Consider the following 14381-nt stretch of genomic DNA (forward strand, 5'->3'; position numbering starts at 1 on the left):
ACATCCGAGAAACATTCTACCCCAAACTAGAGCATTTACCCACTATTCACTGAGTTAGACAATAAAAACACAGCTTCAGTATTTACTAGGGGAAAAAAAAACTACCTGATGAAAAAACGCCAACTTAATTCAACAAACCCAACATCTAAAGACCAAAGAAATAGAAAAGATTACCCAGGAGGAATATAAACTCAATTGGCAAATTAAAGTTAAAAACCAAATTGGTACGCTTCAACCAGATTAACCTGGTTGTTGTTGTTGTTGGGTTATGAACCTGGCCCCATACCTGATCAACATTAAGAGCCCCAGTCAAAGAAAGTTGATGAGCCGGGTACTGTCTGTGCACACCATCTGAGTGTGGAGACAGGCTGACACAAGCGCAGCTGGAGGAGCCCAGAGCTCAGACTGGGTCCACACTGCTCTGCTGGAGTTGTGGAGGATGAGCTGCATTTCCTCACTCACTGCAGCAAATATCGGACATCAGAGATGCTTACCTTACTCACATATCTCTAATTCTGCCCCAATTCCAGCAAGCCACAAATATGGAGAAACTCCATTACATTTTGGGAGAAAATGAAAAGTGACTCCATAACAGCACAGTAGTGTCCTCATGCCACCATATGAGAGAAAAAGGCTGATCCCCCCTCACCCCTTATTATTATATACTTTTATTAATCTTTTTTTAATAACCTTGAAAGAAAGAGATAGATAGATAGATCTATGATAGATAGATAGATAGATAGATAGATAGATAGATAGTAGATAGATAGATAGATAGATAGATAGATAGATAGATAGATAATAGATAGATAGATAGATAGATAGATAGATAGATAGATAGATACTGCTCAAAAAATAAAGGGAGCACTTGAAGTTAAATTGTGTTGATTAAGTGTTCCCTTTATTTGTTTATTTATTTATTGCAGTAGCTATATAGGCTATTAACACAAATACATTATTCTATACCAGCTTAGAATTAACGTAAATCTGTTTTTTAGGCTCCAGTTTGTGATTTTTATAGGTTAAATATTAATATGTTCCTTTCAAATGAACTAAAGTTATGCTTTACAGAGTCTTTCAAATACATAATTTAAATCAAAATATCGACAATACGTCTGAGCAGATACTAAACAACGGCAAAAAAAATCCCCCTCAGCAACAAGATATTGTTAAGTTTCCAACTTAGACTATTTCCGAGTTCACCTCTCCACATGTTTGAGCCATCCCCAGCATGTTTTATGTTAAACAGTCATTTGTTTGAGCGTGTCAAAATACCAGCGTGTCTCAACAATGGCAAAGACGCTTTCGGATTTACAAAGAAAACTGAACAGACAGAGATCGCAACAAGTCTGATCGCAACTAAAAGCAGACACAGGAAGGAGACATCTGAACGCATGTCAACGAAATGCAGTGAGTATTGTTTGACAAGAATTCCAGAAGAGCTCGATGATCCGACGTTTTGCCTCGTAAAATAACCCATTTAAACTGAGCAAAAATAAATATTAAGTCAATTAATTAAATATGTTTGGACTGTTTATTTCTACGTGTATTTAAATTTTTGTATTGGTTTTTAATATCTTTTTATGAACCTGCATTTATTATTTGCTCAATTTAACCACACTAGTGGATACTGAAATTCAGTGCACGTAAATGCTTTGATCTACAGTATATGTTGTTCTAAAAATCTGCATGTTAAGCTATTCAATACATTAAACATTAAGTATATTAATATTTAAAAAAATAATATTACTCGATATTTTAGTGGATAAGCAAAGTCAGAACAAGCAAATATTAATGTTATTTAAATGTTTTACATTAACTTCTTTAGCATGCACTTAAATATCCACATTTTTACCTGCAGGATATCAGGCATTTCCTTCATCATCCTACTGATTCCAATCAGTACAGCATATGAGAGTAAGCACATTACACCAAAAATGTTGATTTCTTTAAAAATTACTACAATTTATAATCCACATCATCTTATATTTATGATTCCTAATAATTAATGTAAGGTCCATTGGCAATAATGTCTCACAGTAAAATGCGAGGGTGATTCCATTGAGCTGTCCTGCCTGGAATCAAGCATCAAGGACAAGTAAACGCACTTTGGAAAAAGAGTTCGGGTGAAAGGGTTATCTGGAACTATTACGGAGACAGCAACAAAGGAGACTCTTTCACAAACAGGACCGTAAAGCTGAATGATGATTTCTCCCCTTTCCATTGATGGATGTGCTCAGTCAGACCAAGGAATATATATTCTCTGCATTAATGGAGAACCAAGATGTGAGATTAAACTGCTTGTCAAAGGTAAAATTCTCAGTTTAAACATGAATTATATATATATATATATATATATATATATATATATATATATATATATAATATATATATATATATATATATATATATATATATATATAAATTTGAATATGTCTTTATTTAAAGATGTTATTGTATATTTATCATTTTTCTTTTTACATAGCCTCAAAACAATGCAATAAACCAAAAACAACCACAGGTATGTTGAAGAACGTTTTTCTTAGTTTTCTCTTTGAATTTAGTTTCTTGATTAAGATTAAAACCTATGAATTAAGAGAGCCTTATTGAACGTTTTTTTCTTCACACAGCACAATCAACAAGCCCTACAACTCATGAAAAGTCAAGACAAGGTATACACTCACTTTCTTTGGCTTACTCCTTCTTTATCAGGGGTCTCCACACAAAATATATCACTAGATAAATTAGATGTAAGCTGTTTGTTTGCTTACTCTTACTAAATTTCTTCATCCTCTTTCTGTCATACAGATGATCTGCAAAATGAATCCAGTCTGCCTAAAATTAGCATCACGGGTGTTTGTGTCGCAACCTGTTTGCTTTCACTTGTGGTCTTGTGGGCTGTGTACACCCAGAGAACAAATGTAAAAATAAAAAGCAAGAATTTACACAGCTCCATAACAGATACACAGAATAACAAGTCTGATTGTGAATTGAATGACTTTATCTTTAATGTTTCAAGATTATTTATAAAACCTCACATAAAAAATGAATATCAGAAACTAAATGTTGAACCCAGAGAGTGAAAATGATGTCAGTTAATCACACCTTCAGAAATCAACACAGAAACACATACATTTACACATAAATTTAAGCAAATGTAGGTCAAGCCTTGCATCATTTTCTGTACAGCAGCTGTTAATATCAGACATGTAAATAGCATGATGTGTTTAACTCTTAACATACTACAATTTCCTATTCTAAAAGAATTAATAGACATTATTTTAGTTCTATGTAACAAAATACATAGAGGTGAGGTATGTTTTCATCCTTTATTTGAAATCTTAAGTTGTAATATTGATACTTTACATATCCATTCTATGAATGCTTCTATAATGGTCTATAAATGCCAAAATAGTATTTAATAAATATAATATTTAAAATTCTCAATTTTGTCTTTTTTCTTGTTGTTTAGCATGCTTGTGATTAATAATTGGGGTCTGTCAGTTACTTTTTAGCTATTGCTTTAATTATCAGGCTAGGTTAGTAGTAAGAAGTATTGTTTCATGTTTCCCACAGCACAAAATAATTATGGAAGAAGAATTTTTAATTCATTTGTCATTATGTAACTATTTGAAACATGCCTTAAAATTCCACCAAGCAATAATTAAAAACATGCTATAGACCAGTGTTGGACAGTAATTTATTAACATAATTTCTCACATTTATATAGTGCTTTTCTGGATACTTAAAGCACTTTACATATTAGGGGGAATCTCCTCATCCACCACCAGTGTACAGCATCCACCTGGATGAAGAGATGGCAGTCATGTTGTACCAGGATTGGTGGAGAGGAGACAGAGTCAATCAGCAGTAAGGAGGGAGCATGTTTATAAACATTGTAGATATCAGGGCAAAGAACATGAACACCCATGGGTGTGTTCGTTTTGGTGGTTTCAATTGTCAACATCATTTGACACCATAGCACACACACACAACCCGTTTTGCAAGAAATGACACGCACCTTATTAGCTTTCAATGCTTGTTGTTGAGTTTGAAAATTGCGTCAGAATTTAAAATTAGCTGCATCTGTTTTAATTTTCACATTGTCAGCAAAATCCCTCACAAAACTTTCCAACTTATGTTAGAACTTTTAGATCTTTTGCTCTCTCATGCATGTCTGCCAGTTTTAGCAAACATTGTCCAAAATGTATAGTACTTTTCAGAATATAGTTTTAAAACAGCTTTACAGAATGCATTTAGTCAGTGCATAAAACATATTCAGACAGAATCAGCCTCAGATAACCCCGCGCAGTTACCATCTGTGGTTTCATTTCATGTCAAACCGTTGGAGAGGGTTTCATATCACGCTACCGGGAACATGAGGTCGTTGAGGGAAATGAATTCAAATGCCATAAAAGTGTTGACAAGTTACTTCATACTTATCATTTCTTGCTAAAGGGGAAGAATGCATTTCTCTTAAAAATTCCAGTCTTATCTATGGTTCCTAAATAGAATGTTGTTTCCTTTAAACACTTCTCTACTTTTTAAAACTTTTAGCGATCCCACAAAACTGAATTTCAATAAAAATATAATTTACTCACTCTTCAACTGTAACAAACCTGTTGAGTTTCTTCCTTCTGTTGAACACAAAACCACTTAAGAGAGAAAAAAGATTAAATAACATTCATTTTAGGGTGAACTATCCCTTTTAAAGGAACATTGCATGCATTGATGTGATGTTATGCGATCATATGCATTAATATAAAATGCATACATTGGTTATTAAATCATATTTAACTGAAAATGGATATATTTCTAATTATAAAAAGAAATGAAACCAGCACTTACACTTAAAGGTTCAAGAAATCCTCGAGTACTTTTTTGAGATTTGAGCAATCAAGACAACTTTAGCACCTGTCAGCTACAATTGTGGGGAAACCTGGATAATTGAGCTTTTGTCAGCATTTCCTCTTCTGAGTTTAAAATCATTATTGGGATGGGATCAAAGCAACTGCCTGTCCGGTGATGACATGTCAGTTGCTCATAGACTGATTTGACTTATCCTATGAGAAGACCCTGCTTCTTAATTATTCATGACTACACATGCTTATTGATGTCAGACATATAGACAAGCCTGCCAAGTTGAGACAACGCACAGCCCACAGTATTTAGGTGGTTGTGAAGGGTCATACGTGTTTGTTTCCATGATCCACAGGGTTTGTTGGCGTTCCCATGATGCTGTCAGAGCCCACTCCTCCCTCTCCACTGCGCTTCACACCTACCATGTGGCATTTTTGAAAAAAATTGAGGTAGACTTTCATGACCCTTTAAGCAGGACTTACACTGCATCCTGAAAGTGCTCATAGCGCTTCACTTTTTCCACATTTCTTTGTTACAGCCCTATTCCAAAATGGATTAAATTCATTTCCTCAAAATTCTACACACAATACCCCATAATGACAATGTGAAAAGACATTTTGAAATTGCTGCAAATTTATTAAAAAAAAAAAAAAAAAAAAAAAAAAAAAAAATCACATGTATATAAAGTATTTACAGCCTTTGGCGTGAAGCTCTAAATTGAGCTCATTCTGTTTCCACTGATCATTCTTGAGATGTTTCAGCAGCCTAATTGGAGTTTACATGTGGTAAATTCAGTTGATTGGACATGATTTGAAAAGGCATACACCTGTCTATATAAGGTCCCAGGATTGACAGTGCATGTCAAAGCACAAACCAAGCATGAAGACAAAGGAATTGTCTGTAGACCTCTGAGACAGGATTGTCTAGAGGCACAAGGCTGGGGAAGGTTACAGAAACATTTCTGCTGCACTGAAAGTTCCAATGAGCACAGTGGTCACCATCATCTGTAAGTGGAAGATGTTTGGAACCACCAGGACTCTTCCTAGAGCTGGCCGGCCATCTAAGCTGAATGATCGGAGGAGAACGGCCTTAGTCAGGGAGGTGATCAGTAACCTGATGTCACTCTGTCTGAGCTCCAGTGTTCTTCTGTGGAGAGTGGAGAACCTTACAGTAGGACAACCTTCTGTGCAGCAATCCACTAATCAGGCCTGTATGGTAGAGTGGCCGGACGGAAGCCACTCCCGCCTGGAATTTGCCAAAAGGCATCTGAAGGACTCTCAGACCATAATAAGCAAATTTCTCTGGTCTGATGAGGCTAAAATTTAACTCTTTTCAGTGAATGTCAGGTGTTCCGTTTGAAAAAACCAGGCACCACTAATGACCTGGCTAATTTCATCCCTACAGTGCAGCATGATGGTGGCAGCATCATGCTGTGGGGATGGTATTCAGCAGCAGGAACTGGAAGAATAGTTAGGATAGAGGGAAAGATGAATGCAGCAATGTACAGAGACATCCTTGACCTTATCTCCTTGCTCTTGACCTCAGACTGGGGCGAAGGTTCATCTTTCAGCAGCACAATGACCCAAAGCACAGCGCCAAAATATCAATGGAGTGGCTTCACAACAACTTGGTGAATGTCCTTGAGCGGCCCAGCCAAAGCCCAGTCTATATCCTATTGAACATCTCTGGAGATATCTGAAAATGCCTGTATATAATCTGTATACCAGCTGTATATCCATCCTACATCATAGAGCTTGAGAGGTAATGCAAAGAGGAAAAAATTCCCAAAGACAGGTATGCCAAGCTTGTGGCATCATATTCAAAAAGATGGTGCATCAACACAGTATTGAGCAAAGGCTGTGAATACTGATGTACATGTGATTTTTCAGGTTAAATTTTTAGTAAATTTGCAACATTTTCAAAAAATCTTTTCACATTGTCATTATGGGGTATTGTGTGTAGAGTTGAGGAATAAATGAATTTAATCCATTTTGGAATAAGGCTGTAACATAAAAAAATGTGGAAAAAGAGAAGCGGTATGAATACTTTCCGGATGCACTGTAAGGCCGTCATGAACAAGTACTGCAGTATTGTTTTTCAGAAACTCTGAGTTTCATTTACAAAGAATACAAAGTGACAGCTCACCAACTTTGTAATAAATTAGGGCAGGACAGGGCTTGCATAAAAGCTACAGTAGTTTTCCTTTTTTTTTTTTTTTTTAGGAACAAAGATCACCTTTTTGTCCTAGGTTCAGATTTACTCTCTTTCAGTATTAATGTCTCGCTTCATGTTTACTAATGACATGAAGTGAAACAGAGCTAAAAAGGGTTGTTGTTTTTTTTTTTGCCATCTGACCTATTTGCATTTCACACAGAAAATGTAGGAGAAGAACATTTTAATTTCAGTAGTTAATTGAATGGTGTTTATACCATTATTTAACACCCAAATGCATGTCTTAACCTATTCTGCATCAGCGTTGTTAGATTATACCCACCTCATCATTATCTGCTGCGCCTGCTTTAATTTGCGTATCATCAGCAGATCACACACAAAACTTTTTACTTGCAGTTGGGATCGTAATGGCACTGCTCTCTCACTCTAATTTGCCATGCTTAGTAAATCTAAATCTAGTGGTTTTTTTAGAACTTATTTTTAACCGCATCTTTGTATGTGTCAGTGTTTATCAAGTAACCTGTGATGTGTCAGGCAAACAATGACTAACAAAAATTTCCACACATTACTAAGACCTCATTATAGTCTTTATGAGAATGTTTAGACAGCGTGTCATTCTTTTAAATGTTCAGATTCATCAGGGTTTCTGCAGGTTTCCCGAAGTCAAATTTAAGAATTTAAGACCTTTTACAGGGTACATGAAGGAATCCTAAAGAAAATTTCAGCACCTTTTTAAGAATTTAAGACCTTCTCAGAATATTTTAAGACCTTATCGCCACTTCAAACTCTTATCAGTATCAAACCTTTAACTTAATAAACAGTTGTTAATAAACCATTGTAGTTAAATAAATCAACGGAGCACAACCATTCAACAGAACTCCGATAAACTCGAAGAAACGAAGCTTGAAATAAACCTGTCTTTCTCCAACCAGGAGTACGCAAGCTTTCATTTTACCATCTGTTTCACTACAAGTGGAGAGTGTCACACCACCTTACTGCATTTAAGAGCCTGAACCAATCACATGGATCGAGCACGTCGTTGTTAATATTAGGAGGAAAATAAATATTTATGCTTTTTTGGAGTCACTTTGGACACTTTGGACAAGGCTTGAACAAAATTTAAGACCTCGTAAAAACACAGTTAAGACTTTTAAATACCTTTTAAGGGCCTTCATTTTCTCCTAATTGACTTATCAACTTTTAATACTATTAAGACCATCAAGAATTAAATTTGAGGCTTATATAGGGCTTAACACTAAGGATAATTACCCAGTAATTTAGTTTTTTACTTGCCCCATCAAAAAAACAATTAGAATAAGTCATTTCATCACCACATATTTAAAATAACATGTCAAAACAAGCAGACCCTAGTTGTATACATATTAACTTTAAAAAAACAAAAAAAATAAACAATGTTTGGACAACAATCTGTTATAGTACTAACTAAATAGTTTTGCTGAAAGTGTTATTGAGATGTATTGTTGGTGTTTGGATGTATTGAATCAATCAGGTAACTTTACATAAACAAAAGAAAAGATTCATTTAAAATGATTTAAGACCTACAAGACAACTTTTCTGTGAATTTAAGACTTTTCATTCATTTTCCCCACAGCAGAATGAACCAGCATATCCAGCATATTTTTACACAGTGGATGCCCTTCCAGCTACAACTCATCATTGGGTAACCCCTATAACTCATTCACACACATACACTACAGACACTTTAATCATACCCAATTCACCTGTACCGCACATCTTTGGACTTGTGGGGGAAATCAGAGCACCCGAGGAAAACCCACGCGAACATGGGAAGAACATGCAAACTCCACACAGAAACGCCAACTGACCCAGCAACCTTCTTGCTGTTAGGAGACATCACTACCCACTGTGCCACCCTATTTAAAACTTTTTAAGGCCTTTGAAAATTAAGACATTTTAAGTCTTTTTAAGACCCCACAGACACCCTGTTTTATGTAAAGCAGTTTAGCAGGTAAGATATTATCAGGGAAACTATGGAAATGTGAAAGATATCAAATGTTAATAAAAATTTCATCATCATTAACCATCCCCCTTACCAAACTTGTTTGAGCTTCTTCCTTCTGCTGAACACAAAAGAAAATGTTTTAAAGAATATCGATTACCAGACTGTTAATGGCTTTAATGTTTACTTCCTTTTATGAGAACAGTCAACTCTCTGGTGAAAAGCATAAATGCAAATAATGTACTTTGAAAAATTCAAAGATTTGGAACTATTTGAGGGTGGGTGAATTTTCATTGTGTGGTGAATTTTCCTTTTCCTTTGGTATCATAGAAATTTTCCCAGACATGAAATAAAAGTGATAGTATTTTACAATTATGAATATAAAATCAAACTCATTGTGGAGTTTTTGAAACTAGTTTCGACAAAATGTTTTGTGTAACATCATGAGCATTAGAAAAACCCTATTCTGACATTTAAAAAAAATACTGTGATGATTCAAAGACATGTGAAACATTACCTCAATTGCATTGAGGAACCTTTGTAGCTGACTTTAATTTTCCCATTGCCACATGTAAAAATTCTGTTTTGCTTATTATTTGCATAAAAATATTATTGCATTGCATAATATTTGATTAAATTTGTTCTGCACAAGGAAAAGGACTGTAAAGGTCGTCAAACACACTCTTGTCGTTGGTAACATTTGACTAGCATGGTTTATTATATAGAAATAAAACAATTGAACAACTGGAGGATGAGGACATTGTTCCTTCCTTTTACTTTACGTGAACATTTCTATTTAATTAAACATTTCTAATTTTGTTCTTAAGCAAACCTCATGCAAATACATGATTTTTTTATAAGCTGTTTGTCACCTTTATAGCCAACTCAGGAGGATTATTATGGTGTTTATGTATAAAACAAGGTCATGTTGCAAGTCACGTTGTGCCATGTGATGGTTGCATAAGATCTTATTACGCAGTTATACTTTCAGTCTTTTATAAGCATCTAAAAAGCACAATTTCAGTCAAGAATTACATTTACATTACTGTGTATTCTGTGTGTCTTGTGTATTATCTTTTCTTAATTTGTTGAAAAAGGAAAACATTTGTTGAAAAAGGAAGCTAGTCAATGTTTGTTTAGAGATCATTTGATACCAAACTACGCACACACACATAAAACAACCCTGCAGACCTATGATCTATTACAATACTCCTCTTTCATCTGTTTTTTTTTTTTTTTATCATTTTAGTTATTTTGTCTAGGTTTGGATATCAACAAGTCAAAAACATTCATTCCACATCAAATATTTCAGCTATTTTTGGGGAGATAAAAAACAATTATTTAAAACAAAGTATGATATTGTTAAGGTAGAAGCATATGGCATAATTCTAAACCATAATACATGGCTGAAATCTGTTCAAATCAGTAATACATCATCCACATTTTGGTGATAACATTTAACCAGTTTACATCCTTCTAAACAGCTATAAAAGCAGCTCATGTTGACTGAATAATAAAGCACCTCTATGGCCTCATTGAGTTTCAAATAATAAGAGAACATGTTCTAACACAAAGCATGTCGGTTAAACACAAATAAAGGAAGAACTTGAAGCAGGAACTTGGTTAAAAAAAAGCTGTGGTTGAACCAGTTTGAACACGTCTAGAAAAATATAAACCTGTTTATAAATGTCTTTGTTGTTGAAGGATTATTTTGGCATTTTAACATACAATGGGATTTTTTTTGTATGGGTTTAATATAGAACTGCCTGAGGTTTTGTTTAGTAAACTCTCAAGAGTTATTAACTGACTTAAATTAAACAATACCATTTCTCAGAACCAAAACTCAAGCTGTTATGGTCATAGGCGTATTATGGCTTGCAAAAATTGAGACAAGCCCTTCCTTCCAGGCACATAGCAAAACAACAAGTCAAAAGAGAACTTCTTTCATCACGTTTTTTTTTTTTTTTCTTTTTGATACATGTGCGCTTCATTAAATTCAATTTGCCCTCATATTTTTAATCAAATACTATAATGTTCCTCTTGAAATGCCTTTTCACTTATGCCCTGCTTTCCTCCATTCTTCAATCTTTCTCCATTGTGTTAGCAATACCTTCCAATAACCCAATTGGTTTCCAAAGGGCAAATCAAACACTGCCCTACATGTTTTTTTATTTGATTTCAAAAATCGTTTCAAGTGGATGTACGTCACAACAGCAAAAAAGGACAACTTAACTTCCATTTCATGCTTATTTTAGCAGTGATTTTGGAGTTTGCATTGTATATATGTGATTTTAAAAATGTTAATGTGGTTTTGGATCATTGATTATCCAATAATGTAACAATAATACTAATAATAAACTAGTTTCTTTAAATAATATCTGTTCAGCCCTTTAGTGTATAAAAAAGAAAAACATCAAAAAACTGTCATTTAAAATCTATAACTTGACAATTTGAATTAGACTTTATTATTTGATCACCCTTAATCTGTCAGTGAAAAAAAAAAATTGATAGTACATTCATTTTCCTTTGGCTTGGTTTCTTTATTAATCAGGATTCTCCACAGCGGAATGAACTGCCAAATTATCCAGCAATGTTTTACACAGCAGATGCCCATCCAGCCGCACTCTCATATTCATGCACATACACTATGGTCAATTTAGTTTATTCAATTCACCAGTACCATATGTCTTTGTATTGTGGAGGAAAGCCACACCAACAAGTGGAGAACATGCAATCTTCACACAGAAATGCCAACTGACCCTGAACTCAAACCAATGACTTTCTTGCTGTGAGGCGACAGAGCTAACCACTGAGCCACAATTTTATTTTTATTTTTCTCAATGGACATACAGTATGTGTAACCTTTTGGAATTGACACAAATTTTCATACAGGGTGTACACAAGAACAAAGAAGAAAACATACAGTAACAGCAAATAACATTGTTTATTGGATAATCAATAAGATGTACAATTTAAATATTTAATCAATAAAAGATTATTTAATATCAACTTTTTTACATATTTGAATCTTTTAAATTCACTGAAGAAAATATGTTACAATTTAATTTACAACTAAATGTGCACCTCAGGATGTTTACCCTTTTAACACAGTAATTTAAACACTTTCTCCGGAAGTCTAGCTATAGGGGTTAAAGACAAATGGATTTCCTGATACTCAGGGGCACATTTCATAAGAGCTAGACCACATTTCCACATGTGTTATGGATGCACTTTAGGACCATTTAATCAACACAAAAAATACAAAACAAATAAAGAAAAGAATGCAGTGTGTCTAAGATGCCATTTTAATATTTAGCATTTTTGAGTCTCTTGGCACAGACAGTTTTACACAAAGGTATACATATGTGTTTTTGCTTTCACTTTTATTCACGGACACAACAGAATTTTACAGGAAATGCTGCAGAAGACAAAACAAGTGGATATCGAGACAAACTTAATCACAGTCAGTGATAATTCATTATTCTGTGATAAAATCCATGGTCTTACACTGTGACTAATTCATTTGGATCAACTTTTTAACTGAAATATTTAATGTGTCAAAATTTAGCTTATGTTTTTCTGACAATCTTTTATATTGTCCTAGAGATTTGCCACCACAACCACTTAAGAAGAGATCCTTTTTGCTTTGAACTCAAACTGCACTTCAGTCATGCTCAGTAACATTTCACAATGGCATTATTTACCCTGCAAGGCAATGTGGTTTACATTTAAAACATTGTGAATTTGAATAGGAACTGAGGTTTGTAAACTAGTGTAAAATAGTGTGCTAAACACATTAGAAGTCATCTATGTCTTTCTTTTCTTTTCACAAAAAGGATCATGCAACTAGTGCTTTGTTTAAATGATATTATCTGATCATGTTGTATGAGTTGATTTTGAAGTCCATGAATGTGTTGTTTTCCCAAATACTCAACAAATATATTATATTAAAAGTCAACACCCAAAAATAACAACTACAAGCATTTACTTCATATTGTTTCAGACTTTCCTTCTTCTGTTGACTGACTGATTTCCTACTTTTCACCACAAGACAAAATACATTTTGAAAAAAAACTGCGTAAAAATGACAAAATTATTTTTCATATGATGAACTCTTTGTCAACAAATTGCACAAAAAAATGCACTGGTCAGTAGGACTCTAATAAAAGAGATTGCCTGAACGTTAATTCACATCTCTGCACATGTGTCTGTTCCTGCACGGTCGTTTCCTATTGGTGAGCCAAGAGTATCTATGACGTAAAAAAAAAATACAACCAACAGGAAAAGGTCACAAGTAGCTTTTCATTTCAATTCTGCTAACAACTACCGAGAAAGAAGTTCAGAAAAAAAATGATGCTGTCAGGGTTGATGGGTGAGTATATTAAAGCAATATGTCTTCTTTTGCTTGCATATATGAACAATTATAGATGAGCATATTTCAGCAACATCTACTGTTCTGTAAAATTAGCAACAAATGAAAAAAGCATTAGCTTTTATGGTTGCTTCTGCAAATGTGCTGATAAAAAGAGGTTGAGATTGGAACTCTTCTTTGAGTAAGCTTTGGAGTTTTATTTGAAGCAATATTTTCAGATTTCCCCACTTTACTGGTAAACCCAATATTACCCAAATATAGAAAAGTGCATAAACTGGTCAAATATCAGTATAAGTGGATTTCAGCTCTTTTGTATCATTTTACACATACATGTGAGTTAAAACACTTCAAAATTGTATTGATTTTTTTAAATATTGCTCATTAGATAACAGAGACTATAATAATATAATACATTTAAAACTGCAAGCAGGTAATACATACTGTATTTTTTTTTGTTACCGTAAGAATGCTTTAATGATGCTATTGCAGTATATCGTTTGCTTTTTATCTGTTGCAGCAATTAGACAAAATAAACAGGTAAAGAAAGTTAATTATTTTGTAATAATTGCTGATGTTTAATCCTCAGGTGTCAGTGTTGTTTTAATATTTCTAAATCAAGGATCATCAGTGAAAGTGCATAAAGGAGGAAACACGACACTCCCCTGCAGTATTAAAGATGATAGAGAGATAACTGGATCATTACTGATGGAAACCAAACATTTTATCAGAATTATGAGGGTTGACAATAACTATGGACCAGAGTTCAAATTAGGACCCTCTTATATTCACCCAAATTACTCAGGACGTATCAGATCTGTCAGTTCATCCACAAACACTCACTCTCTGCTTCTGCTCCAACATCACTGAAGAGGATCTTCTGCCTCTTCTGCTGCTTGGACTATAAATTCAGTATACCTGCACAAAACTGGATTACGAAGGTAAGCATTTCTGATAATTCCACAACATATTTGGCACTAGGGCAGTGCAGTAACAACA

The 14381-nt window shown here is 34.2% G+C and overlaps 1 long non-coding RNA gene across 1 annotated transcript; it reads left to right on the forward strand.

Annotated features, from left to right (window-relative positions):
* Positions 1-1315: 1315 nt before the first annotated feature.
* On the forward strand, positions 1316-2893 carry LOC130218823 (uncharacterized). Its single transcript, XR_008835996.1, has 6 exons — positions 1316-1410; positions 1862-1917; positions 2041-2310; positions 2486-2521; positions 2631-2672; positions 2809-2893. It is a non-coding gene; the product is annotated as an uncharacterized LOC130218823 (long non-coding RNA).
* The last annotated feature ends 11488 nt before the right edge of the window (positions 2894-14381 follow it).

This window comes from Danio aesculapii, chromosome 24 (assembly GCF_903798145.1).
Source record: "Danio aesculapii chromosome 24, fDanAes4.1, whole genome shotgun sequence".
NCBI lineage: Eukaryota > Metazoa > Chordata > Actinopteri > Cypriniformes > Danionidae > Danio > Danio aesculapii.